We start from the raw sequence: 25,258 nt of genomic DNA on the forward strand, positions 1-25,258 counted from the left end.
TTTTGTATCACCGTGTAAAAAGCCTGCATGTGATTTCAAATCCTATTTTCTCGAGGGCTGTCCTTCATGTTGATGGCTATGGCTGATGGTCCATTCTGCATAGTTTTATTTTGCAGTTTGATTTGTGGCACCTCAGAACTTCCCGCGAGGGCCACTGATGTTGATGTGATAAATGTGCTACACGCACCAGTTGCTCATTCAGATCAATGGAGGAGGCAGCAGAAGCTTGAGCTACTCACTCAGATAGGCAGGATGCAATTACCTGCCAATTTACACACACACACACACACACACACACACAGAGGCATAGCGACATGCAGTAAACATTCTGTATAGAGCAGATGAGTCCCCAGCCATGCGTCTGGAAATCTCCCATGGCACTGTAACTAGATTCCTTTGACAGGATGTAAATTAGCACATTTTGTCTTAATATCCACTCACAGATAGTATAAAGTTAACATTGCCCTACCTCTTCTATTCTGAAACCGGCATTTTGAGGCTCTGATTCACTAAAAGCTTGCATGTGTAAAAACACCCACAAACAAGTGCAAGCTGATTTAACAGGTTTTATAGAGGATTGTGTCTTTCTCATGAGCAACATGGCATGTGTTGTCCATCTAGCATGTTCGCCTTAATCAGTATGCAGGTTTGGGCGTTTCTTTGCTGGTGGCAATGCAAATCGATTAATTTTAGATTTAATTTCGTCTGCAATTCGTCTGCAATTTACTATGCCTGAAAGTCACTTAGGGAACCAAGGGCACTAAGTTGTAATAATGAGCGAGTTTGTGTAAATTCATAAGTCGGATTTACGTTGTATAATTTTCAACCCAATTTTGCTGCCGGACACAAAATTCACACATTTTAAAAGAATTCTTTGGTCGTGACTTGAGATCAGCAGTCTTCAAATAAATAATGTGCTCACCAGCAGCCAATTGAGTGCCTTTGCAATGAAAGACAGTGGATAGTCAGTTATGGCAGTGTCAAAATTTTCATGTAAACATCAGAGTGTGACCGCTGCTACAACTCTTATCTAAAAGCCACCAATAGGAGTATGGCCTAGGATTACATGAAACTCACAGGACAGCTACAAATACTGTAGCGGCAATGGTGAAGTGTAAACAATACATGCTAATGGACAGTAAAATATTCTCATTACCTCAAGAAGAGTTTCTGTTTATGCGACTCTTTATGGTTTATGCAAAGAGGATGGCCTTATATGGATAGCCTAAACATCGATGAGATTCCTGTGGATGATAATGCATAGAAACCATAAAGATGGCCGTGGATATTCTTTTTTGGATAGTTTTAGGACTGCAATCACTACAAACAGTTTTGCACACAAGTCATTGGACAGTTGATAACTTCAACAAAATAGCCTTCAGGTTGCTCATAAGTTCCTGGATATACAATTGCACTTTTTGACTATATAGTACACAGTTATAGAAGGGAAATTATTTATAATTGCACTATCCAGCGTAACCCAGATGAGGATGAGTTTCCTTTTGAGTCTGGTTCCTCTCAAGGTTTCTTCCTCATGTCGTCTCAGGGAGTTTTTCCTTGCCACTGTCTCCTTTGGTTTGCTCTTTATTGATAAATTTATAAATTTAAAATGTATATCCTGAATTTATATATTTCTGTAAAGCTGCTTTATGACAATGTCCATTGTTAAAAGCACTATACAAATAAAATTGAATTGAATTTCTGTAATCACAGGTCTATCGTTAGAGGATCTTCATTGTGTAATCTAACATGGAAAACACGTTATCACACAGTCTGTAGAATAGAATTCAGCCAATATTTTATCAGGACCATCATGTACAGTGTGACAAGTAATACTTTAAAAAAGACTTCTGAATTTTAAAAGATTTAATCAGAAAGCTCTGCACAATTACCACGGTAAAGTTGATTTCATATTAGATCATATATTCACTACTGGTTTGCACCTCCACTATCAACAGCATTTAAACAGACCATATTCAGTTTATGAACAGAAAACTCACTCATGTCTACACTGTTTTATTTAAGGTTCATATTGAATTTTGTACAGGTTTTCAATGTTTCTCATTGCCTTTAATCAGCCTTATACTCGACTTTCTATTTCAGTTCCATGAGTCTTTTATAAATTTTTATTGCCTCTATTTTGCATGTGACATCATTCACACAATTAATATTTGTAAATCACACGCAACATGCCCACTAACTAAATTTATCCGATTGCTCATCCAGATTACTGCTTGTTGTTTGGGATCTACGTAAATCAGGGCTTGAATGGAATCACAAAAAATCCTGACTGACTTAAAGACCAAAGCCTAACAAAGCCTCCCATGCCCTTTTGCCTCTAATGGCCCTCTAACCTGTTATCAAAATCCATTAATGGTGGCGTTTAACCCTCACTGCATGCGTTTCCTTCACCTGCAGCCAAGAGAGTCACTCCTGTTTATATCCTGTAAAAGGCGAAGGTGATTTCACGGGTATGCATTTATCATTGGATATCAGCAGGGCTACCTTTTTAGCTGAGGGTTTTAATACAGTAGGTGTTCTCTGCACCGTAAACTGGAGTGATGCTAAAATGGATGTGTGTGGTGGGGTGAAGGGCATGAGTTGTCGTAAAACGATTTGGATAAATGATTCCAACTGGAAGCATGAAGAGAGATTGGTCAAGTCAGTTGCACATTGGTTAATTACGTCTAGCATGAAGAGGAAATTTGGGTCTTACAAAACATTAGGACCAATGAGAGTGTTTCAGCCTGAGAAGCTTATCTAGGTGTTTTTTCTAGCCTGGCTCAAGTTATGAGTATTTTTCTTTAAGTGTCAGCAGGCTAGGTTGTTCTGTAAGCCCTGAGCTTGTTTCCGCTTGTGCTCTGACAGAAACAAATTAAGGCACATTAATGAATCAGTAACGAACAGTAATGCTCAAGTATTGAAACTTTTTTTTCTTTTTCAAATCACCAAGGTCTTTTCCTCTCATCCAGGTCAGCTAGTCCTGCTCAGCATTTTTATCCAGCATGTTAATTTCTTAATTGTATCATGAATTTTCTGCGCTCATGATGTTTCCTCACTCAGTTATTCAGGGCTTATTTTAATATTTCACCAGTCTGCATGTTGAAGAAAAACAATCCTTTATTTCATTGTACATTTATTTATAAGCTAACATTCTACTTGCTTAAACTCTGTGCTCACAGTGAATTGTGGGTAATACAGATCATCTCTCATTCAATATGCAGTTCAATATGCAGCTTCATTCATTTATCCAGTCATCTTCTAACTGCTGTTGGACCCTGGATGGGATACCAGTCCGTCACTGGGCATCACATTGACACCTAGTATTCAATCCACCTCCTAGCATGTTTCTGGGAGATGGGAGGAACCAGAGAACCTGAAGGAAATCCACATGGAACATGCAAAACCCTACACAGACTGTAACTCCAATTCAGGTTTGAATTGTTGACCCTGGAGCTGAGGCAGATATAGCATTATAGCTACATACCAACTGTCAAGAAGTCTAAGAACAGCTTATATGCTTTCTAGAATTTGCGTCTGTTAAAACAACTTGACATTCAAGTAAGGTCACTATTCACAAGGCTACTTTGCCAAGGTCACTAAGGCTACAAAGCCTTGCAGAGTGTTGCAAGTCACCTGGGGTCAAGAAAGTGAAAGAAGTGATATTTTGTTCCACAATAAGGGAGCTTTTCCCATATGTAAAAGAAGCAGTACTTTTCAGTAGCTAAATTGCATTCTTTTGACAGATTAGCCTCTTTAGAAATGTGTTAATGACCTAATGTACTTGAATTGCCTTATTGTTTAAATATGATTTGAGATCCCCTTCTCCCTCGGCAAATGACTTAGATAATGTGAGAATTTGTCTCCCTGCCTTTGTCTATGCACTTGAAAAAGGTTTAACCTCAATTATCTTAATGGAATTGGAATTGAAATCAAATTGCTGCCATTTGTGCTTAAAATAGGAGAGTAAAAGAGTTAAAGCCTGAAATTTTAGAGGACAAAACTGCTAGTGAACAGCAGAATCTTTCATGATGGGAGCTGAGTTCCAGATATAAATGTTTTTTTTTGTACATTGGAAAGGAAAGTGGCTGGCAGAAGGTTATTGTAATGATAATAATTAATATAATGATTAGATGAGGGAAGCTTGTCAAGCGGAAGTGAGTGCAGTGAATTTGTCTTTGGCTGTGGATTTCACTACTGGCTGAGAGCCATGAAGAATTTATTGGAGTTTATTGGAGTCGCCTTAATTTATTAGGTGAGTCATTCCACCGGTCTGGAAACTTGGCCCAGCTCTGGATTAGATCCGCTGAGGCTGTGTTTCAGCACCAAGGATGCATTATTTTTAATTAGGCAGCTATGAAAATAATGTTTTAGAGGAAATGGTGGCATGGATTTGGATTCCTTTGTCTTGGCATGAAATTCTTGATCAAACCTAAGGGTTTTACGTAGGATTTCTTTTCTAGGTGAAGTCTGCAAGGTTTGATATCTGAATTATGCATGTATTCTTTTTATATATAGTATACATGCATATAACAGCTATCAACAGGTAACAATTATATGCTTGTTGTTGTGTTACGTTGCTCTATTCTTGTCCTTTTTAATTAAAACCATTCCACACATTGTATAAACAATGTCGTTCTATATAATTAAACATATTAATTATGTTTAATTGCAACTTAACATACTGTCTTATAATCTAAATAGATATTTCTGACTATGGTCATGGGTAAATTCCAGATCGGGTATATAGTAGGAGTAGCATTTATGTAGAGCTGTCCTTATATATAAAATAATGGACACCAGTCACTCAAAAAGAAGTAGTTTCTGTGTCCATGGTATAAATATATATCTTCAGTAACCTCTTTATCCTGGTCTGAGTTGCGATTGGATGGAGCCTGTCCTGGGAATGCTGGGTGTGAGGTGGGAATACATGCTGGAGGGCTCAGTCCTTCTCAGGGCACCATACACTATACACCATACATTATCACCTAGGGGAATTTTAGAGTCGCCATTTTACCTACCGGAGTGTTTTTGGGAGGTGGGAGGAAACTGGAAAACTCAGACAAGACTCAAGTGGACACAGCGCAAACATGAAACTCCGCACATACAGTAACCCAAGCTCAAGATCAAACTGAGGACTCTGTGAGGTGGCAATGTGCCAGTCTAGATATATACACTATATCTTATGTCTTGACACATCATGCATTGCATAAATGCAATCTTTATGTAACTTTTATCAACTCCTCTCTCTCAAGTTCCTCTACTGTCTCGTCATATGCACTATATCATATCACACTGTTCATTTCTGTCTACTTATACTTGCCACTTTATTAAGTTGATCTGCCTTGTATATCGCCATGCTGGCCATTTTATCAGTTAAACCTTCCATTATAGGTCATGCTGTAGCTATACACTTACTGACTGGTTGCATCTGTGGCTATCTTCCAGCACTAAACAGATATTATTTGGGTGTTTTTCCACGATTGCCATTGTGCAGGTAGAAGTATATCAGGTGATTGGGCTTTTGAAACATCTCATGTCACTGCTGATTCGAGAACAGTCCTTCAACTAAAATATCCACTCAGCAGCACAGTGCTGTATGAAGGGCTAAAAGACAATTAGCACAAATTGTGCATGAAATAAGATGTGCTATAATCTCTAGCTGTGCTACACCTGATACACACATAAACACAACACACACCACCATGTCAGTGTCAGTACAGTGCTCAGAATGGTTCAATACCCAAAGAGTATGTGGTCAGTGATGGTGCTTTGCCCATTACTGTGTTTAATTGTTCACTAGACAAACTGCATGTATTTAAGTGCTGCTATTTTGAACAGCCGCCAAACTAACACCCAGTGTATTAAAGAACAAAGTAAATGGAAGGGTAAGTTTATTTTTTCTTTTTCATGATCTCAGATTGATTAAGATGAAATGCTTACTTTAGGTTAAGAAATTACATTAACAGGTTTGTACCCTGTGTGTTATTTCAAGTTTGTAACTTTCTGCTGTAATGATTAATTGATTGACTATCGGAATATCGGACAGTTTTGATCTTGTGGGGACATTTTTTTATACAAAACAACAGCTTTTATTTAAAAAAAATCTTAAATAGTTAAAAGGTTTCCTTTTGACTGGCGAAGAAATTGACCCAGAAAAATGGTCCAGCATCTTGGTGGGGTGTGGTAAATATATAAATGAAGCAAAGGGGAAGTTCACTCAATATAAGATTCTTCATAGATATTACCACACTCCGATAAGACTTTACAGGATGAAACTGATGAAAGACAATTTATGTTGGAAATGCCAGTTGGAAAAAGGTACCTTTTTACATTGTATTTGGGAATGTAGTCTTGTTAAACCATTTTGAAACAAGTTATGGATGTCTTAAGTTGCTGGTATGGCTCTGAAATATCTTTAACCTCAAATAAGTCTCAAATACCTAATGTTTCAAAGCGTGTATTTTCTGTTATTATGGTATGTATTACAATGGCAAGTAGGATTATTTTGAGACACTGGAGGACAGTGAAAGCCCCAGAATTGAAAGAGTGGGCCAGTGCAATGGTAGAAATTGCATCCTATGAATCCATGCTTAATCGAGTAAATGGTGTTAGAGAGGAGGGGTTGGGAAGAGTTCTGGACGTATATTACTGTAAGGTCTCAAACTGAATAGACAACTACTTTGTGTTCTGTCTTGCATTGTATTTTATTACATGGTCAAAACATGCCTGTAAGAATCTGTAACCTTGCATAATTATGGTAATGTTGTATTTCTGTTACCTATCAGCCTTCCAAAAAGAAAAGCAATAAAAACTTTAATTCAAAAAAAAAAAAAAAAAAAAAAAAAGGTTTCCTTTTGGCTACTGATGTTACGTTTGGTTACGGGACTCTCTCTCTCTCTCTCTCTCTCTCTCTCTCTCTCTCTCTGTCTGTGTGTGTGTGCGTGTGTGTGTGTGTGTGCGCGCTGTATCAGGAACGTTATATCCCTTTTGTTTTTTGTTTTTTTTTTTGGCTACCCACACATTCTCTGTACCTGGTTCCTTATCAGTTCCTGGATGGGCATCCTTGCTCTTAAGTTCTCATGCAAATCAGAAGAGTTTAGATCTGTACGGCCGGTAGAACAATTGTAATTATGCATTTGAATGAGTGGCTTATCAGTGGGATTCACATCACTCTCACACTTCTCAATTTCCAGACCATGAGGACGTGACACTCCACATTTGGATATCTGGTTGAGAACAAAGAGATTTCTGTTGTCTCACTGCCCTCAATCAGCGCTTTGAAATGAAAGCTTGTGCAGACATCATAGATAGAAAAGTAAAGTAAAAAAAAAGAGACTGGGGGAAGGTGCAGAAACCCTAACAGTCAAATGAAACGGTGTGATCGCATGTAGCAGCGCCGCTCCCACTCCTTTTTTCCCCCCATGGTCTCTTGATAACATGGGAAACCTGACAGTGTCGATTTATCCGAGAACAAAGGAGTCGCTCTGTGAGCTGGGAATGCGTGTGTGGGCCCATAGAGAGCAAACACCACACACCCCGTCCCACTATTACCTGTGCATCCAAACAGGATACACACTTCTCCTGAAATAGACCAGACGAACAGCTCCCTTAGCAAGTTGTGCGTGTATTTTTTCCCCCTCTTGTTATTGCTGTCATTATTAGTTTTATTATTAGACTTTTATATCCCACAATCCTCTACTGGGTTTTGAGTTGGAGAAAGGACTGGTGAAGTTAGAGCAGCTTAAAGAATCATTGTGTTAGATCATTTTAAAAAAAAGTGCATTCATAAAGAATATAAATGACATACGCTGAATATGTTCATGGAGTTTGTCATAGATGTCTTGTCCTGAAGTTAAGTCATGCACTAAAATGAATCTCTCTCTTTCTCTCTTTCTTTCTTTCTCCCCAGTTAGTTGCTGGTGACTCATCGCTGTCCATCAAAGAAAAGTCCTGTAAGTCTCACCAGCCTTCTCTACTTTGACCTCTTTTCTCTCCTCTATTCTTCATCCTGCTTTTCTGCCTTTTCTCCTTATCAACCTCTTAATCCTCATTTCCTGTCATCTCCTCTCCTCTTTGTCCTCCTCTTTTTTATACTCCTATCTTATTCTTCTTTACTGTATATGCCCTTCTCTCCTCTCACTCATCTTCCTCAAGTCTCTCATTTTTCCCTAATGAGTTTTTCCATTTTTTTTTTCTATTCATCTGTTGAATGAGTTTTGCCTTCAGCGGAGGGGTTTTACTGTTGCATTTTCTGTGGTTCACTCTCAGTACATTAAGTGAACTGCTAATTTCTAGAGCAAGATAGGATGAAAATGACAGAGACAGGAAAAAAGAGAAAGACATGCAGAAGAAGATACTGTATATCAGAGTGACATACACCCTTTCTCTTCCTCTGTGCCTTTCTGTGTGTCACTTTATACGACGGGATGCCCAAACTTTTCTTATATAAGGCTGGGTGGAACAAAATATTGATCACCACCTGATAAAGAAATAATGAAATAAATATTACGCCTAGTTGACTGCAACTATTATGTTGTCTTTTAATTTAGCTGCACAGCATGAGTGAGTAATTTAATACATTTGCTGTCTGCTGTATGCTTGAACCTAGTACAGCAAAAGACAAATTCAACACATGCTCATCTCTCTGAAGAAAACATTAGCCAGTGTGCCCTAAATCTCCTGAATTCACGCACTAGTTGACATTTTTTTTTTAGTCTCTCTGAATCTTGGCAAATAATTTTTATGACAAAATTAACCTAGTTAATGTGAAGGATAAAGAGATCTGCATTAGCCTTTAGTTTAGTTTTTACATGAGGACATCATCTTCAAACCAAGAGTGAAATTTTCTATCATTTTTTAAGATAACTTCTGTGCTGGTTCAGAGGGTAGCCCAGGTGCAGATGGCTTGTAGCATGTAATTTGGACATCCATGCCATATGCATGCCTGATGTCTCCTGAATAGCTCTTCTTATGAGGAAAATAGAGATGATACCTTATGTCATTTTACAGTTTTTAATTTGACCTCTGACACGTGGCCCTTTCCTTCAACATTAATAAGGCAGATCTGTTTGAATAATATTAGAAGAGAAAGAGCCTTTACAAGCTAAGTTAATCTGAAAGAATGCAACCTTTCCCAGACCCAACGACACACACAGACACACATGGGGATATGTGCAAAATGCATATTTTCTTAAACTGTATTTTGCTGTATGAGGAATGTTAAATCCTGTGTTGTTACACACTTATTTTTTTGTTTGTTATTATTATTATTATTTTGCCTATTTCCCGTCACTGTTTGTGTGACATTTGTGTCAGATGTGTGTATGGGTGTGTTTGGTGCAGGTATGTTAAATGTGCTTTTACTGATTCACCAAGTCAAGGATGTACTTGTGAATGGTGTACATTTAAATAAATGTTAAATAAAATAATAAAAAAGCTGTAAATTTTGCTGTAATTAACTGGCAACCCTGGTACTTAAGGGACTATAAAATTTATAGTAAACAACGGCAAAAACATAAAGTGTTGTAATATATTACATAGTACAAAAAAATTTCAGTAAGTCTGCTCATTTGGCTGATGCAGGATACAAGTGAGCTGAAGGTTAAGGGTCTTGCTCAGTTTGGCAGTGCTGGGATTTGAATTAAGTCCACTAAAAGATTGCAGTGAATCAGTGTAAGCTAGTTGAGCAATTTGTGCTGGATCAGTCGTTAAAGCTTTGAGTTACAGATCAGAAGGTCATGTGTTCAAATCCCAGCACTGCCAAACTGCCATAGTTAGGTCTTTGAGAAAGACCCTTAACCTTCAGCTCAGTTGTATCCTGCATCAGCCAAATGGGCAAATGGACTGTTATTATTTGTTATTTTCTCACTATGTAAGGTATTACAATACTTTACAGTAAATATAACTTTACGCTAAATATTTTACAGTTGTTTACTGTACATTTACAGTACTTTAATAGCAGCCCAGGTTGCCAGTAAATTACTATTAATTACTACTATTAATTACTACTATAAATTACTATAAATTACTATTTTTAAACACATTTTGCATGTAGAGACCTCATTGTAAGGGTATACACTTATGTGGACCAGGAATGAGTCAATATTTATATTCAAGTATTCAAGAAAGTCTTAGTAAGTATCATTTAGTAGTAAGTAATTTAGCTGAATGTTCTGCAATTTTTTAAAAAAAAGTATCAGAAGCTTATTATCCAGCCAGAGAGCAGTGTTGGTAGTTAGAGGCTGCGTTTGCTGGTTTTGAATGAAGCACAGGAAAAACATGCTGCAGATAGTGTCAGCGTTCTCTGTGGCAATTCTTTGGAAACAATAAAGGACCATAAAATGCAGTGGAAAGCTTGCACTTTGGAAGGTAATGATAACTATCGGTAATCATCTGAAAGCAAAGCACCAAATATTTAAATATTATTTGAATAATTCCTTGAAATATTTGCATATTTTTACGTGAAGTGCCTGTCCTTAATATGCACCGCAGGAAGGCTACAACAAACAGGGATCCAAATAAAGCAATTAAAGATACGTTTTCTCAGATGTTTTCTGCATTGGGTTGCTGTTTACAAAATATACATCACCTCTCATGCACAGATATACGTATATAAAAATGGATAAGAGTATGTGTGGTGGATTTGTGTTTTGTCCGATTTTTTTTTTCTTCTTCTAATAACATACATACTTTGACACCTCAACTTTAAGAAATTATAAATACATTTCACCTTAGCCTTCCTGTGGCTTCCTGCAAACATCATTGTGTAAGGAGCCAGTTTAACAAACATGATGGTAAAAACCATCCTTTTCTCACGCAGTGAATGTCTTTGATCAGGTTTTTGTGTTGTAGCCAAACAGATGTAGGCCTAATATATTTAGTTTGTAATCAGATACCAGCTGTCAAAATGTTGTGATGTTCCATTCAAGATGAAATCTGAAAATGCACTTTTCACCTTTTTCTCTTTTGAAGGTAACAGAATGGAAAATATTATAACTTTACTTGTGGTTGAGATACGTGCAAGAGAGAAACATATTTCAGTTCAAGAAAGCCACTGCACATTTGCTAAAATGCAGAACAGATACATTTGCAACCATGTTTGGGAGTGTATCATTATCATTATCTTTTTTAAAAATACACCAGACACATTAATGTTTCACTATGCACTGTTAGCATGAAATGTGTCTCTCATTCTAATTGATTAGCAGAGTGGGATTGAGGGGGAGTGGGAGGAGGAGGTGGTGGTGGTGGGGGGACATTGTTCACGGTGATGGGAATTTCAGCAGATGACAGTGCCATGGACGATCTAACCCTCAAACAACACTTCTCTCAAATCCTCTCCCCAAACTGCGACTCCAATAACAGGCTTTAGCACACCCTTTTTTTTTTTGCGATTGATCTGCCGAGACTATAAGTGCAAGCAGAACAAATCCGCATAATGATGGCCTCTGGAGGGGAGCCACAGCCATGTGGTTAGACTCGAGCATGTGTTCTCAAAACACAATCCACCCAAATGATCACCCCACTGAGAAGAGTTCCTCACAACCTTCCACCCTGAACATGTTCGTCAAACTACACCGAGATTTTCCTCCTTTATATTCGACTTAGTGGTTAAGCAAGGACTCTTTGGGTTAGAGAGACAGGTTTTTCTTGAGCACAGGTGAGCTCTTAAACACACACACGCGCACACACACAAACACACACACACATTGTAGAGGTACAGATGGTTTGGAGCCCTAGTGGGATCGTGAGCTGTTACTTGCTGATTGTGCAGCATTGAACAGGTTTCCTGAGAACGTTGCTCTTCCCAGGTGTGATCTTTCTCATCACATCTTTTATTTTCTTATTCCTCCCACACATAAACAATCATACCTGCTAATCAAAATCATGTCTGATGTTATACAGGCATACTCAAATCTGCCAGCAATGAGTCCATATCCAAACCTCCTTGAGTTTTTTTTTTTTTTTCAGGGTTTTTACATTTGCATTTATTTGACAGATGATTTTATCCAAAGCATTTTAAAGAGAAACAGAATTTCACTGAAGAAAAGAGCTGAGTGCTCGAGTCTTAGTTGTCTACAGTGTCCAGCAATATAGGTCTTTAGATCAAAACCTTCCGGTCACCCTTACCCACTGAGGTCACAGCCAGTGAATCATAGTGTGTGTGTGTGTGTGTGTGTGTGTGTGTGTGTCTGTGTCTGAGAGAATGAGCTGACAGATACAGATGCCAGATTGCATTTATTCTTCACCTGAACAGAATACTGAAATGTCGTGCTCAGCTCAGGTGTGAGCTCTGTACGTGCCTTGTGACGTTTTTCAATTTGCACCTGTCAGTTTTATAGTCCAGTGGGACGATGCTGCACGTTGATGACTAAAATGATAATTATGTTTGTTTCTCTCACACTTTTCGTGCAAATTAGACTTACTGATTTATTACATTATCGTAAATCGGGGTGTTTGATCGGTTGGGGGCCACATTGGTTAATATCTCAATAAAGGTGCCACGCCAATACATTCAATCACTTGCCATTAATAATATGTGCATAATTCATTTTAATTAGGTTTATTCAAATTGATCTCAGTGACTGGCTTACTTATACGACTACAATATACAATGCAGGTTGTTATTAATTTGCAGTAATCTAGTAATTTGTTGGTGGATTATCCTCCTTTGCAGGGAGTATAGTCCATACGTGAGCGCATTCTGGTTACTCACATGGCACATTTACTGTTTCCATTCACTCATCTTTAGCAAAAGCTTCATCCTCATGTAGGTCGCGAAGGGTAAAATGACTAATTTGTTTATATTTTGAGAAATGGAATAAATTAAGCATGTCAGAAAATATCGCAGGATTGGTCAGAATTTCTTCCGGAGCAGACGGGAATGGGATTAACAAAGCAGGGCCGTAACTTTATAACAACAAACACAGTGCAAACAAATTCCTGTAACCCCTTGGTAACATTTGCTAGCCTTCACAGTGGCATCATTCATCACAGGACTGTGACAGAAAGCAGACTGTTGCTTTTTAAGAGCTGCAATTATCTCCTTTATGTTGTTTTTATGAAACTGCCCAGTATACTAGTCGTATTTATTTATTTTTTTTTAAACCATGATTTCATAGTGCCTTGGAATATTAAATTATTTGAGCACAGCCACTTGCTGAGAGCAAATGACACAAATGGGTTTGTGGTTTATTTCCCAGAAGAAATATGTCATTGTCCATTTCTCTTGCAACACTCCACATTCAGAAGCCACCATAGGTTTCTTCAACAAAGACATTCTTTTGTTGTATTGCATATATACATATATATATATATCATATATACATACATACATATATACATACATTGAGGAAGAATCCTTGAGAGGAACCGGACTCAAAGGGGAACCCATCCTCTATCAGGATTATAAATCATTACTTTTCTACGGCTGTATACTATAAACAGTAGTAAGTGTGCTTAAAGGGTGTTCAGTATGAGCATACGGTGAATAAGGGCCTTAGATGAGCACAGAACAGTGTTTATGATTACAGCGGCAGGTCCTTGGTACAAGTAATACTTTGTCGAAGCACCTTTTGATTTTATTTTATTTGATTTTATTTTGATTTTATTATTTTACACCACTCAGTCTTTTTGGCAAAGAGTCCATCAGCGTGGCACATCTTGACTTGGCAATATTTTCTCAATCTTTCTTGCAAAAACATTCTAGATCCTTCAAATTGTAAGGGAATCTCCTGCGCACAGCCCGCTTCAGGTCACCCCACAGATTTTTAGTTGGATTCAGGTCTGATCTCTGGCTAGGTCATTCAAAAACATTGATCTTCTTTTGGTTAAGCCATTCCTTTGTTGATTTGGGTGTATGCATTGGGTCATTGTCTTGCTGAAAGATGAAATTTTCACTTAAATTTCATATGTTGTAATTTCACATTAAGGGTGGAAAAACTTCTGACATGATTTACCTTGGTTTAATTTTTTACATCACAAAAATCTGCCATTTTAACAGGGGTGTGTAGACTTTTTATATTCATTGTATATTTTAAGACTGCATGTCTTTAAATGTAAAATAAATATGCTTCTTAGTCACAGTAATAGAGTTTTAAATGCAAAGTATGCAACCAGTTAAATAGATATGAAGCTGTTTATTTAATACACCAATCGAATCAATTGAAGATCTTATGTTTAGCCAGTTAAGAAATACAATCACAAATAAAGAGTCAGTGTTCACCCTTATATTCCGAACACTGTAAATACACACACTCTCTCTCGTGAGTCTAGTCTAGAGTAGCACCACACACATTGTATGTGTATGTGCAGAATATCTTGTGTGTGTGGGTCAGCATGCTCTTTTACTTTGCAATTATCTAGATTTTAAATTTATTTTGGACCATTTCGGTCCTGCAGGCTGTTTTTCATCAGATGTGACTCATGAAGTACATGATGTTCCCTGCATTATTTCTGATTTATTCCAGCATGGCATTCAGTGAAAAGCCAAATGGTGAATACTCACGGCAGCCATTACTAGCGAGGCTGCAGGGTCATTTAACTCAATGTGAGGCAATGACGCAGGAGTTACCATAACAACAATTACCCCAATACCTTAATAGATGATTCTTCAGAGGGATTAAATATATATATATATATAGACTAATTAATCATTTAAAAATATGACTGTTTTACAAATCATTTTGGTTAAATTGGTCTGTTTATTGTTTAAGTAGCAATGGGTTTTACACAGCAAGCTTGTGTTGCTTTTTACTTTTCCTCACTACTCAGTCTATTTTTTGTGCTGTGATGAAGGTGATTTGTCTAATAATGGCTTCCTCTTTGCCGTTACACACATTCCTGGTTTAAATTTGCTCTGGATCATGCTGATGGATTTTGACAGTGGTTTAGAAGACACAGGAGTCATCATACCAGACAATATTGCTGTTCATTCCCTTTGCTGACTCAGCATTTCTGTCATTCCCTCAGTCTTTCCCTGTCTGTCTTGTTTCTGTCTTGATTCAAAAAAAAAAAGAAAAAAAGACGAGCGTCCACCAGAAACGTCAGCACTTTAAATGATTTTTGAGCCAATTCACAGAGTGCCTCTTTTTAAGTGGATTGAGGGAGAAGTTATTGTGTTTTTGGCTGTGTTCCTTCACTCACCGGCTCATTCAGTAAAAACCCCAGGCTTTTAAGGGCCATTCTGGGCCTCGGAGAAGCACATTAGATTAGCTACTCCACATTAAATCCCGGCCGCTCCAGGAGGTGTGAGAAGTCTCCAGATACTCATTCAGTTCAAGAGCTCTGGCTGAACATGAAAGCAACCCCTCTCTCATATCTCTTTCACTTTCAGCTGAGCTCTTGTTCAAATTCAGACACCTGAATATAAGGTTTTTTCTGTACTTGTATAAAAAAAAGGTACAGAAAAAAACCTTATATTCAGGTGTCTGAATTTGAACAAGATCTTTATCTCACATATCCTCCTTGTATTTATTCGTTATCAGGAAGTTGATATTTCCTCAGCTTGAAGTATGTTTTATTGGAGTTGCAGTGAAGAGAGCCAGATTGTATCCCACAAACACTTTCATCTCACGATCGAGCAGCAAGACCTACTGCCAAGCAGAATGTGCTCTCTGGTACTTAATGAGAGATATAAGTGTAAGCTCTTTGCTTCATCTTATTTGCACTGGACTGGTGATTCCAGTGCCTTTGGCCTTCACCTGTTTCCACTATATTAACAGGGAAACGGGTTTATGAACAGCGTTTTCCCCCTGTTTCACTTCCCATGCATTCATGCAAACGACATTCCCCAAAATCATTAAGGCAGTGAAGGCAAAATGGTTTGTTTTCCTAGATGCCAAAGCATGCCATGTTAAAGCTGCAGTGTGTAAGATTTTTTTTCCTACCACATCAATATTCGTGATTTTGATTGGTCAGTTGGTGTTGATAAATTTTCTGTAACAGCAGCTCTGACAATAGTTCTGCCTGCAAGGCAAATCCCAGGTTTATGTCCTCATCTTATACATTATTGTTTCTATAGTAACAACTTGCACAGGGACTTGTGTGGTGAATGTGCCATATAAATGAATTTGTGAAATTTTCATGGTGAAGTTTTCTGTGAGTAGAGGTCTTTTTTAGCATTGATGGAATGAGTCTCCTTTGTCAGAGCATTGCATGTCCCAGGTAAAGCTGTTCCTGAGACAAGAAATTCTTCCTGATTTCTCAGTAACATGGTAAGATTTGGTTTTTTGTCTTTCAAGAGAGAAAAAAGGGAAGATAGTGCGGCTGTGATGTAAGTGATATCAGAAACTAGTTTTCCGGATATTCCACAACATTAAATGCAACTATATAAGGATAAAAGTTATGATGTTGTTTTCTAATAAATAATAAATTCTAATAAAACAAATAAAATGTTAGCATTGACAAAATTGTGGTATAAGAGCAATAAAATAAATAAAAAATGCAATAAAACACTTTTGGCCATGCTGTTATAAGACAAAAATAAGACAACTTCAGGGTTATTACAGCTCTCCATTTTTCATTGGGCTGCATCAGACCACCCTGTTGTTGATTATTTTCCAGTAATAGCACATCTCAAAATGTTTTATTCGTCGAAAAAGCTGAAAAACGTGGCGTATCTGAGCTGTTGCAAGTCACTATGGAAATCCTATAATAGTATAGTATAATAGTATAATTCTTATAATTTTTATTTAGTATTGTATAGTAATTTTGGACTCATGTCATATGCCATCATACCCCGAAACACAAATCAGAACAGATAACAAAATGGATTGTGTTTAGACGAACAAATTAATAGATAAAATACACATCAGTTGTGTGTGACCAGGCATGTTCATTTGGTTTTATAATTTTTGGCTCCTGTGTATGTTTACGTTTTTTCTAGTTTACTAACATTGGATCGGCTCTGCATGCCGTGGAGCCTGAGAGCTGTGCTAACAGAGCACTGAGGGATCATTACGATTTGGACCTACTATTTAGAGTGAAATGTGTGGTTTTTGGACACTGCCTTGAATAGTTCTCTACTTGCCGGTTGCAACCACCAGATTTATCCGCGTGGTGGAGAAAGGCGTAGTATTTTTCACATTTAGATCTTAAATAATTTGCAAATATGGTGAATTTTTTTTCACCAATTTTATCACCAAATATAATGTTCAGAATTAGGACAAGGCAAGAATTCACAAGATTGACATAACCAATCTAAGTGTCCTGATGGACCTCAATATCCCCAGTAGTTTTGTTAAAACCTTTTTGATTTAGTAAGACACTTCATATGACTAAACATGGAGGTCAACTCTCCATACTCTCCTCTTGGTATTTGGAATATTTGGGTATTCCATATATTGGATTGGAATATTGCAGCCTGGCTTTTTGTTTTTGCTGCTCATTGATACCTCTTTTTTGTAAACTGTAAATTGTTCCTGCATGCATTTCTGGAGGTTTTTGGGATTTCATTGATGGTTGTTTTAGGCTTTTATCCTTCCTGCTCTGGTAATGGCTCTGTGCTCAGCTGCTGCTGTTTTTTTCTCCGCTGACCTGGTCAGTGCTAAGTGCACTACAGTCTGTTTTTGTTGTCTGAATATTTTTATCTGGCCATTTTTTTGTGGTATGGTTTTAGCTGCATTCTGTAATTCTGCTAAGAGATTGCTTGCTTTTTTAATGGGCAGGTTTTCAGTCTTCATTTTGGAAATAGCCATACTGACTATAGCCACAGTCAAAGCTTGTTTCCTGTGTAGGATGTAGTAGCTGACTGACTGTAAGACTACACAAGTTACAGCTCCTATAGTGCCGGTTTTAAGACCACATTTATATTTACTAATTCGGCAGGGACTTATATATGATCTGAGCAGATGCAGGTTAAGGGCCTTGCTCAAGTTCCCAACAGAGGCGACTTGGCGAGGCTGGGATTTGAAATCACAACCTTGTGATCAGTAGCCTAAAAAAGCCTTAAGCACTGAGCCATCGTGACCTAAGAGTACTGTGGTGTTCAATGAGATGACCGGATATGTTATAAATGCTGAATGTTATAAATAGCAGAGAGACAGATTTATAACATTACCAGTAAGAAAATATTCTGTTTGACACTTTTATATACATATACTGTACATATGTTACATCTGAGATATTTTTAGAACAGATCACTGGAGGATGAAGGGTAGAGGATGTGTGGTGAATGATGGGTAAATACATGCTTTTCATGAAAATAGACATCGGGACAGCAGAAAAGAGAATTATGCAGGTGCAGACTCGTAGCTAAATCTGCCGACTATGCACATTGTGAGCTGGCAAAACAAAAACTAAGTCTTAAACGAGGATGATTATTTTCTGAGTCATTACTCAGGTAGTCAAAAACCATTCGAGCACCCACATAAGTTACTGATTGAACCGGTATTCATTTAAGCATTAATTTGACCTTAAATTAATTTGTTACTTAAAGAAACCACATGCTTGGTGTTCAGGGTGAGCCTTCACTCTGCTAGACCAATGGTGCTGAAACTACACTGGGGAAAAATAAGATGGTAAAAAGAGAAAAAAGAAGAAGGATCACTGAAGCTCACACGGCACCCACCCTGTTTTACACAGGGAATGTTGTCGCAACAAGTCAGCATAATTAATTTCCTATGGCATTTGTCACCACGGGGTTGCTCACTTCATTAACATTAAACCTGCCTCCATTAGCAGAGCGAGGCTGAAGATTTCATATTCATCCACCGCTGCCACAAGCACGGGTTTAGCGATGCGTTTATACTGAGCCCGGTTACAGAGTTTGAAAGTTCATCCACTCCTCTAAATCTTCATCTAATGGAATTTTTGTATATTAAAATAAAGAAAATGTATGAATTATTGAGGCTGATAGGCCCACATCCTCTCCCATTAGGCTTTTCTGCAGGTGATCTTAATCGAGCAGATAATATTAAAGTAGATGAGGTGCTGTGTGACTGATAGATGGAGGGACTATACGCCTCTACCCAGGTTGCATCATTATCAATATCTTGTATTAACACGCCATTACGTTCAGACTCCTGAGGATCCAGATTTCCTTCTTAATAGTTCAGTGTAAAAGCATGTAGTTCCTTTTGGTATTAAGATGTGAGATCAACTTGAGATAGCCTTTCTCAAAAACACATTTTATTTTCTTCAAGCTTATTAGTGCTGCAACAAACATGCAATAAATCTGACAAATCAATAATTAAAGTAATTTGAAAAGACTAAAATTAATTTAATTATCAACACTTAAACCAGCAGTCCAGTTTTTATATTTTACTGTATCTAATTAGCTACATTCAAATAAAAGGAACAAAATCAATAGGTTGAGTGTAGTACAAGGTTTAAAGATAAAAGCCTTAATAAAGGAATATTGAACATGGTTGATATCCATGGTTGATGCTACCTGTAAGGTTAAAAAAAACTCATCACAATTACAATATAGGCTTTATTAAAAATAAAAGACTTCTGAAGATTACAGAGTCATAGCAAACCCAAGTGGGATTACAAAATCCAAGTAGATTTCTGTCAGTAAGTGGGTACAAATATGTATGTATTAGAATTTATTAGAATTGTAGAATTTACTGAAGAATTAAAGACCACAATGCAACTACTAGGGTAGTCTTCTTCTGACGACCATTCATCCTCCAGTGACACCACAAATGCCACAGGTGGGCAATTTTAAGCCACCTTTTCTGGTCTTTCCTGCTTTTGGGATCCTGCTTTTGGGATCCTGCTTTTGGGATCCTGCTTTTGGGATTGAGCAGATCTATAAAATAGGTCTTCTGAGTTCATTCAAAACTTGTCTCCATCTCCAGACATCTCTGCCAGACTTTAAGGCTGGTTCAAAATGTGCAAGACCATGCTCAGACCTTTTTAACATGGCACTGGTGGTGCATGCTCCCCAGTAGTACTTCTTGACTTGATTCAGTGGCAGGAAAAGGCCTATGATGACTTGGATCCTCCCCAGCCGCAGGCTGCCTACATGTGCTGCCATCTCATTGCTTGTCTGGTTAGGGAGTGCTCTTTTAGCCTTTGCAGGGCAGTGAGACAGTGGTTTACTAATGCCAGGGCATGTCCACACTGTGGGACGGTGGACTGTCTCTGGGGACCACTGCATCTCTGAGATCTCCTGCCAGGTCTCTTGGTAATGGAGAGCCTGTTTACTGGCAAGGGAAGACTTGCACAATCATGACGCCTCCCTGTTTGCCATGCAAGGTAACCAGCGACAACAGGCAGTAAGCAAAAGGACTGCAAGCAGCTGGCAAGTTAGCATTCATTTAGCTAAACTACTGCACTAGACACATCACCCTGTGTGTCAAGCTCACATAGTTTAAAGTCTTTACGCTTTCTCATAGGGGGCTATGAGTTTGTTTTTGTGATTTGTATATTTTCAGATCTGTGATCTGCTTTTATAGCATGATAGTGCAGTATATTTGTCCTTTTCTGGGTGCAATGATGGACACCCATTCCCCCCCACCCCAACTGACATTGTCTTGGTAGGCCGTGTGTGTGCCAGGCATGCCAGTGGGAGAGCAACTTGGAAAAGGTCGAGCTGTGGCATGGCAGTATATCAGTAGATAATTTGCCAATTCCCTCCCACTAGCTAGCACTCCCCTATCACACAGCAGCTACCAACTCAGGAGGGCCTGCTGCTATGCTACATCACAGGACAGCTAAACACACTCAGAGAAAAGCGCTAACTACCTTCTTCCACATACATGAGATTACAGATGCCCACAAATGACTTGTGTCACTCTGACTGACAGGGGACTAAGGGAGAGTGTAGCTGTGCCTCACACACAGGCCCAATTTTGCTCTCTTGGCCACTGATAAATGTGGAATCATCTGGATTTGAGCTTGCAAGCTCCTGACGATAGGGTAAATGCTTTCCTGTTGCTCCACTTCAGCCGCTTTTGGAACCAGCCAAGTACTTCACAGGGATTGTTCATTGGGAATCTCATCGTAGAAAGAGTAATGCAAGAAAAAATGCTTGATAGGTGGAAAGCGCCAAAAAAAGGACTACCTCAAAATACAACCGTCTCATTTCATAGAATTGCCGAACTCTGTGCCAATCATAGAAAGCTATCCAACTTAAGCATTTTTCTTTTTTTTGTGATGGTTCAGATCTGTTTTTTAGACTGAATATTGCTTACTCAATGAGACATGAGGACAAGCATATTGCTATGAGTCCTGTCATGGTGTTCAGTACTGGATTTAGTATCATCCTCCAGTCCAGCGAGACTATTTTAGGAGATGACGGGCTTGGCCTGGCATAAACAAACTGATAGCAGGGTAATGTGGCTGCTTGTAATGAAGCTGTTTTGATTAAAGTAATGATGCACTCTGGCAGCTTTCTCAGCGGATATTAACCACCAAGCTGTTTACCAGAGGCCCCCCCCACTGCTGCCCGAGGGGAACAGAAAACAACACTTCAGTTTATTGGAGATAGAAGGGCTCTGGCCATGTCACACTCTAACTGCCAGACTGAAAATTATCGACAGATTTTTCTGAGTGACCATTCTTTACAGATCTCAGGGAGCTACATTAAAAAGTTCAATTCTTAAATTTATGAAGAGCAGATAAATATTATTCTATTTTTATCCTATGTTTACAGTCTTGGTTATTGTTGGTTAGCAGTCATTCATAGGGCATTGTATTCACTTGCTTTTTGACAACTTGTCATCTGTTGGCTGGGTAATTTTGAGTGATTGACCACCTCATATACACATAGGAGTATGCTGAGCTTGAAAAACCATCAGGATTGCAGTACACACTGATACACTGCTATCACTGCTATTATTACATAACTGATACACTGATATTACACACTGATACACTGCTATACACTGCTATTATTACATAATCACAATTAATCAAAATTAATCCCTGTTTGAGATTAATTTATTCCACACTCATGTTTTTATATATATATATGAAAGGACAACACTGATTCTCAGTTTGTTTCTTCCTATAACCTAAGTACTGTACTGTCATTATTCTCAGTCCAAGGTTCATGGTTCCATGAACCATTTGTAAGTGCCAATGTAAGCACATCAAAAATGTGCTGTAGATGAGAGGATTTTCTGTGTATGGTTGAATATCCTAGTTTTGCATTTTACAAATAGGTTTATGGCCAAAAGTTTGTTGACACTTGACCATCACACCCATATGTGGGCCTACCTCACATAACTGTAAGATTCCAACTTAGTTGCCACAAAGTTGGAAGCATATAACTGTATAGGATGCCTTTGTATGTTGTAGCATTAAAATTTCCCTTTGCTGGAACTAAGGGGCCCAAACGTGTGTTCCAGCATGGCAGTGCCCCTGTGCCCAAAGTGAGCTCCATGAACACATGGGTTGAAAATGTTGGAGTGGAAGAACTCGAGTTTTCTGCACAGAACCCTGACCTCAACCCCACTGAACACCTTTTGGGATGAACTGGAACACTGACTGCACCCCAGGCCTTCTCACTCAACATCAGTGCCTGACCTCACTAATGCTCTTGGGGCTGAAGTGACAAATCCCCACAACCAAAAAATCCCCTCCAAAATCTAGTGGAAAGCCTTCCCAGAAGAGTGGAAGTTATTATAAAAGAAAAGGGGGACTAAATCTGGAATGGGATCAAATCTGGATTAAAATCTGGAAAGGGATGAAGAAACACATATGGGTGTGATGGTCAGGTGTCCACAAACTTTTGGCCATATAGTGTATTTAGGTTATTTTTTATGTATTTATTTTTGTAGAGTCCCCTCTTTAAAAATTTTTCTGCATAGAAGACAGACAGAAATTCTTATATAGTCTTTGTCAATAAATAGCTGTGCATGTTCATAATTACTCCACTGCTATGGCATTGAGTCAACAAAAACAAGCCAGCAACTGAAGATTTAAAGGGATAGACTATTTTAAGCAAATCATTTTAATGTAGTGTATATAATCTATGTAGTATTACATGGAATGCACTGGAAGAAAGTATAAAGTGGTTGGTATTAGCATGACTATTTAGCAAAAACTGGTAATGATCTGAACAAACCTGTCATGCTATCTGAAGACACTACTGTATATAGTCTATATTGCCATTTCCCCTATATAAACAGTATATTTATATGTGATTATTATAAACTGCATTTTAAAATTATTGTAACTGCAATGTAATATTCCATACCTGCTGCACTGCCTCAGATCATGTTTTCTTTCATTCATACATCCATATATTCACACACTTGTGTTAATTTTTGCTAGTTTAGTGCTGAATGTTTCTTTCGGTTTTATCTGTGCTGTAAAATACAATGCTGATGTTACCGAGTTGCTTCTGGAACTGGGAAACTGAAGCATACTTATAGAAAATAAAAGAAATATGATTTTTATTGGTGTTTTGGCTGTGAATCATGAATGCCAAATCTGAGACTCAGGACCAGCCCATGTGTAGGACAGAAAGTGAACATAAGTGGAACTGGCTCTTCTAAACACTGCAGGCTAAAAATATATTTCTCTTTAAACTTATGAATGCACTTTAGAAGCACTTGGTTGTAACTGTGATTAACTTTGTAAATCATGTCAATGTCAATCTGAAAAACAGATTTCTAATCATGGTCATACTCAATTTGTTTGGGCATCTTGGGTTAGATTGGCGTTACTAAGCATATGTTGCCATGCCCTCTTGCAGTCGCTTTCAACTTTATAGTTACTCTCTTCTTCTTCCAGGCTCTCACAGACTCTCTCTAAAGCTGTGGCACAGACTTTCCTTCAAATCACAAATGTCCGATTGTCAGTTGGTGTCAGGCTGAAACCATTAAAATCAAATAAAGTCAAAAGGCAGCACTCACTATGATTGACATAGTGAAGAGCGACAGACAAGGAACTTCTCCTGCCATTACTTTGACCATCAGTAATATAATAATAATTTCAGAAATTAATACAGAAGATCAAAAGATAAAGAAATTAGCCTCTCTTTTCTTCATCACTAGCTCATATGGTCCTCCTTTTAGATAAGCGTTCAGTTTCCTACCGAGATAAGACCTTCACGTTAAAGGCACGCTAGTTAAGGCCACTCACGACGTCTGTGAAGATACACACTTTTACACAGCTGGAACATCTCACATGGCTCGGCTTCAGATGATATTGCTGTCTTTGATGTGGTATAAGATATGAAACACTCTAAAGATGATTTTCTTGTTAGTTTGAAATTGAAGTTGATTTCATCCACAAGGTTGCTCATTCTGTAATATAGAGTCTTGACTTTGTTTCAATCCTCAAATAAGGACATGTGCTGATAAATAAGTTGCAAATGGTAGAATAGTTTCACTAAATCATTAGATTTTTATCACCTTGCTCATGAGCTAAACATCTGACACTTTTTTAAATGTGGTATTTTATATATCTCGATTAGTAGAACTTTGGTTTGAAGATAGTATCATTATAATCCAAAATATGAGCCAAAATATGTATTTTTTAATATACAGTACTGTGCAAAAGTCTTAGGTACATGTAAAGAAATGCTGTAAAAACAAAAGTCAATATTTGGTGTAATAACTCTTACAAAATTTATAAAATGCATTAGGAGTCTTAAGATATAAGATAAGATAAGATTCTTGAGATATAAGATAAGATTCTTTTAATTGTCATTGCACAGGCAACAAAATTTACTTTAGCAGCCATCAGGCCAACACACAGTTAGAACACAATGCCACATATGTTACAAACGAATATAAAACACTAAAAGAAGAAAAGGTGTACAAGTGTATAATATACAGTTGTTAGTACAAAGCCATCTGTGTGAGGATGAGATAGTTCAGACCTAGTAGATTTAGTACTGATGTCTGTAGAACCATGTTTACATGTTGTGCAATATTTAGTAAGTGTCTGTGCAAGTGTAGAGTATGGATTGTGCAAATACCTTTGTGTAGATGTTACATCAATGTCAGGTGTGCAAAAGTCATGTAAGGTCATGAAAATAATGAGAATTGAACCAGAATGTGTCATCTGAGTCTCATTGCACTGCATGTTTAGCAGCCTTTCTTTTAGGGACGCTTTGTGCCGTTTCGTAAGGGAACTGGCTGAGCATCTTGGCAGATCTGCCACACTTCTTCTAGAAACATTGACTATCACATTTGCTTCTGTTTTTGCAGAGAAAACTGCCTTCATTATGTTTTTTTTGTCTGAAAAGAGTCCTGCTATGTAATATGTTACTGACATACAAAGATTTTTCTCTAACATTTCATTTTTTTGTTGGAATGAAAGTAATGTTTTTTCAAATCTAAATATTTTTACT

The 25,258-nt window shown here is 37.9% G+C and overlaps 1 protein-coding gene across 8 annotated transcripts in view; it reads left to right on the top strand.

Moving 5' to 3' along the window:
* The window catches only part of lpp (LIM domain containing preferred translocation partner in lipoma), a 238,827-nt gene that overhangs the window by 64,379 nt on the left and 149,190 nt on the right, over nucleotides 1-25,258 (top strand). For 6 of the 8 annotated variants that reach the window (XM_053227583.1, XM_053227577.1, XM_026920556.3 and 3 more), the window contains one exon: nucleotides 7,913-7,955. The exons of the other annotated variants lie outside the window; for them this stretch is intronic. The gene's annotated coding sequence lies outside the window, so the exon portion shown is untranslated. The remainder of the gene's footprint in view (nucleotides 1-7,912; nucleotides 7,956-25,258) is intronic. 8 annotated transcript variants of the gene reach the window in all.

This window comes from Pangasianodon hypophthalmus, chromosome 2, assembly GCF_027358585.1.
Source record: "Pangasianodon hypophthalmus isolate fPanHyp1 chromosome 2, fPanHyp1.pri, whole genome shotgun sequence".
Lineage (NCBI taxonomy): Eukaryota > Metazoa > Chordata > Actinopteri > Siluriformes > Pangasiidae > Pangasianodon > Pangasianodon hypophthalmus.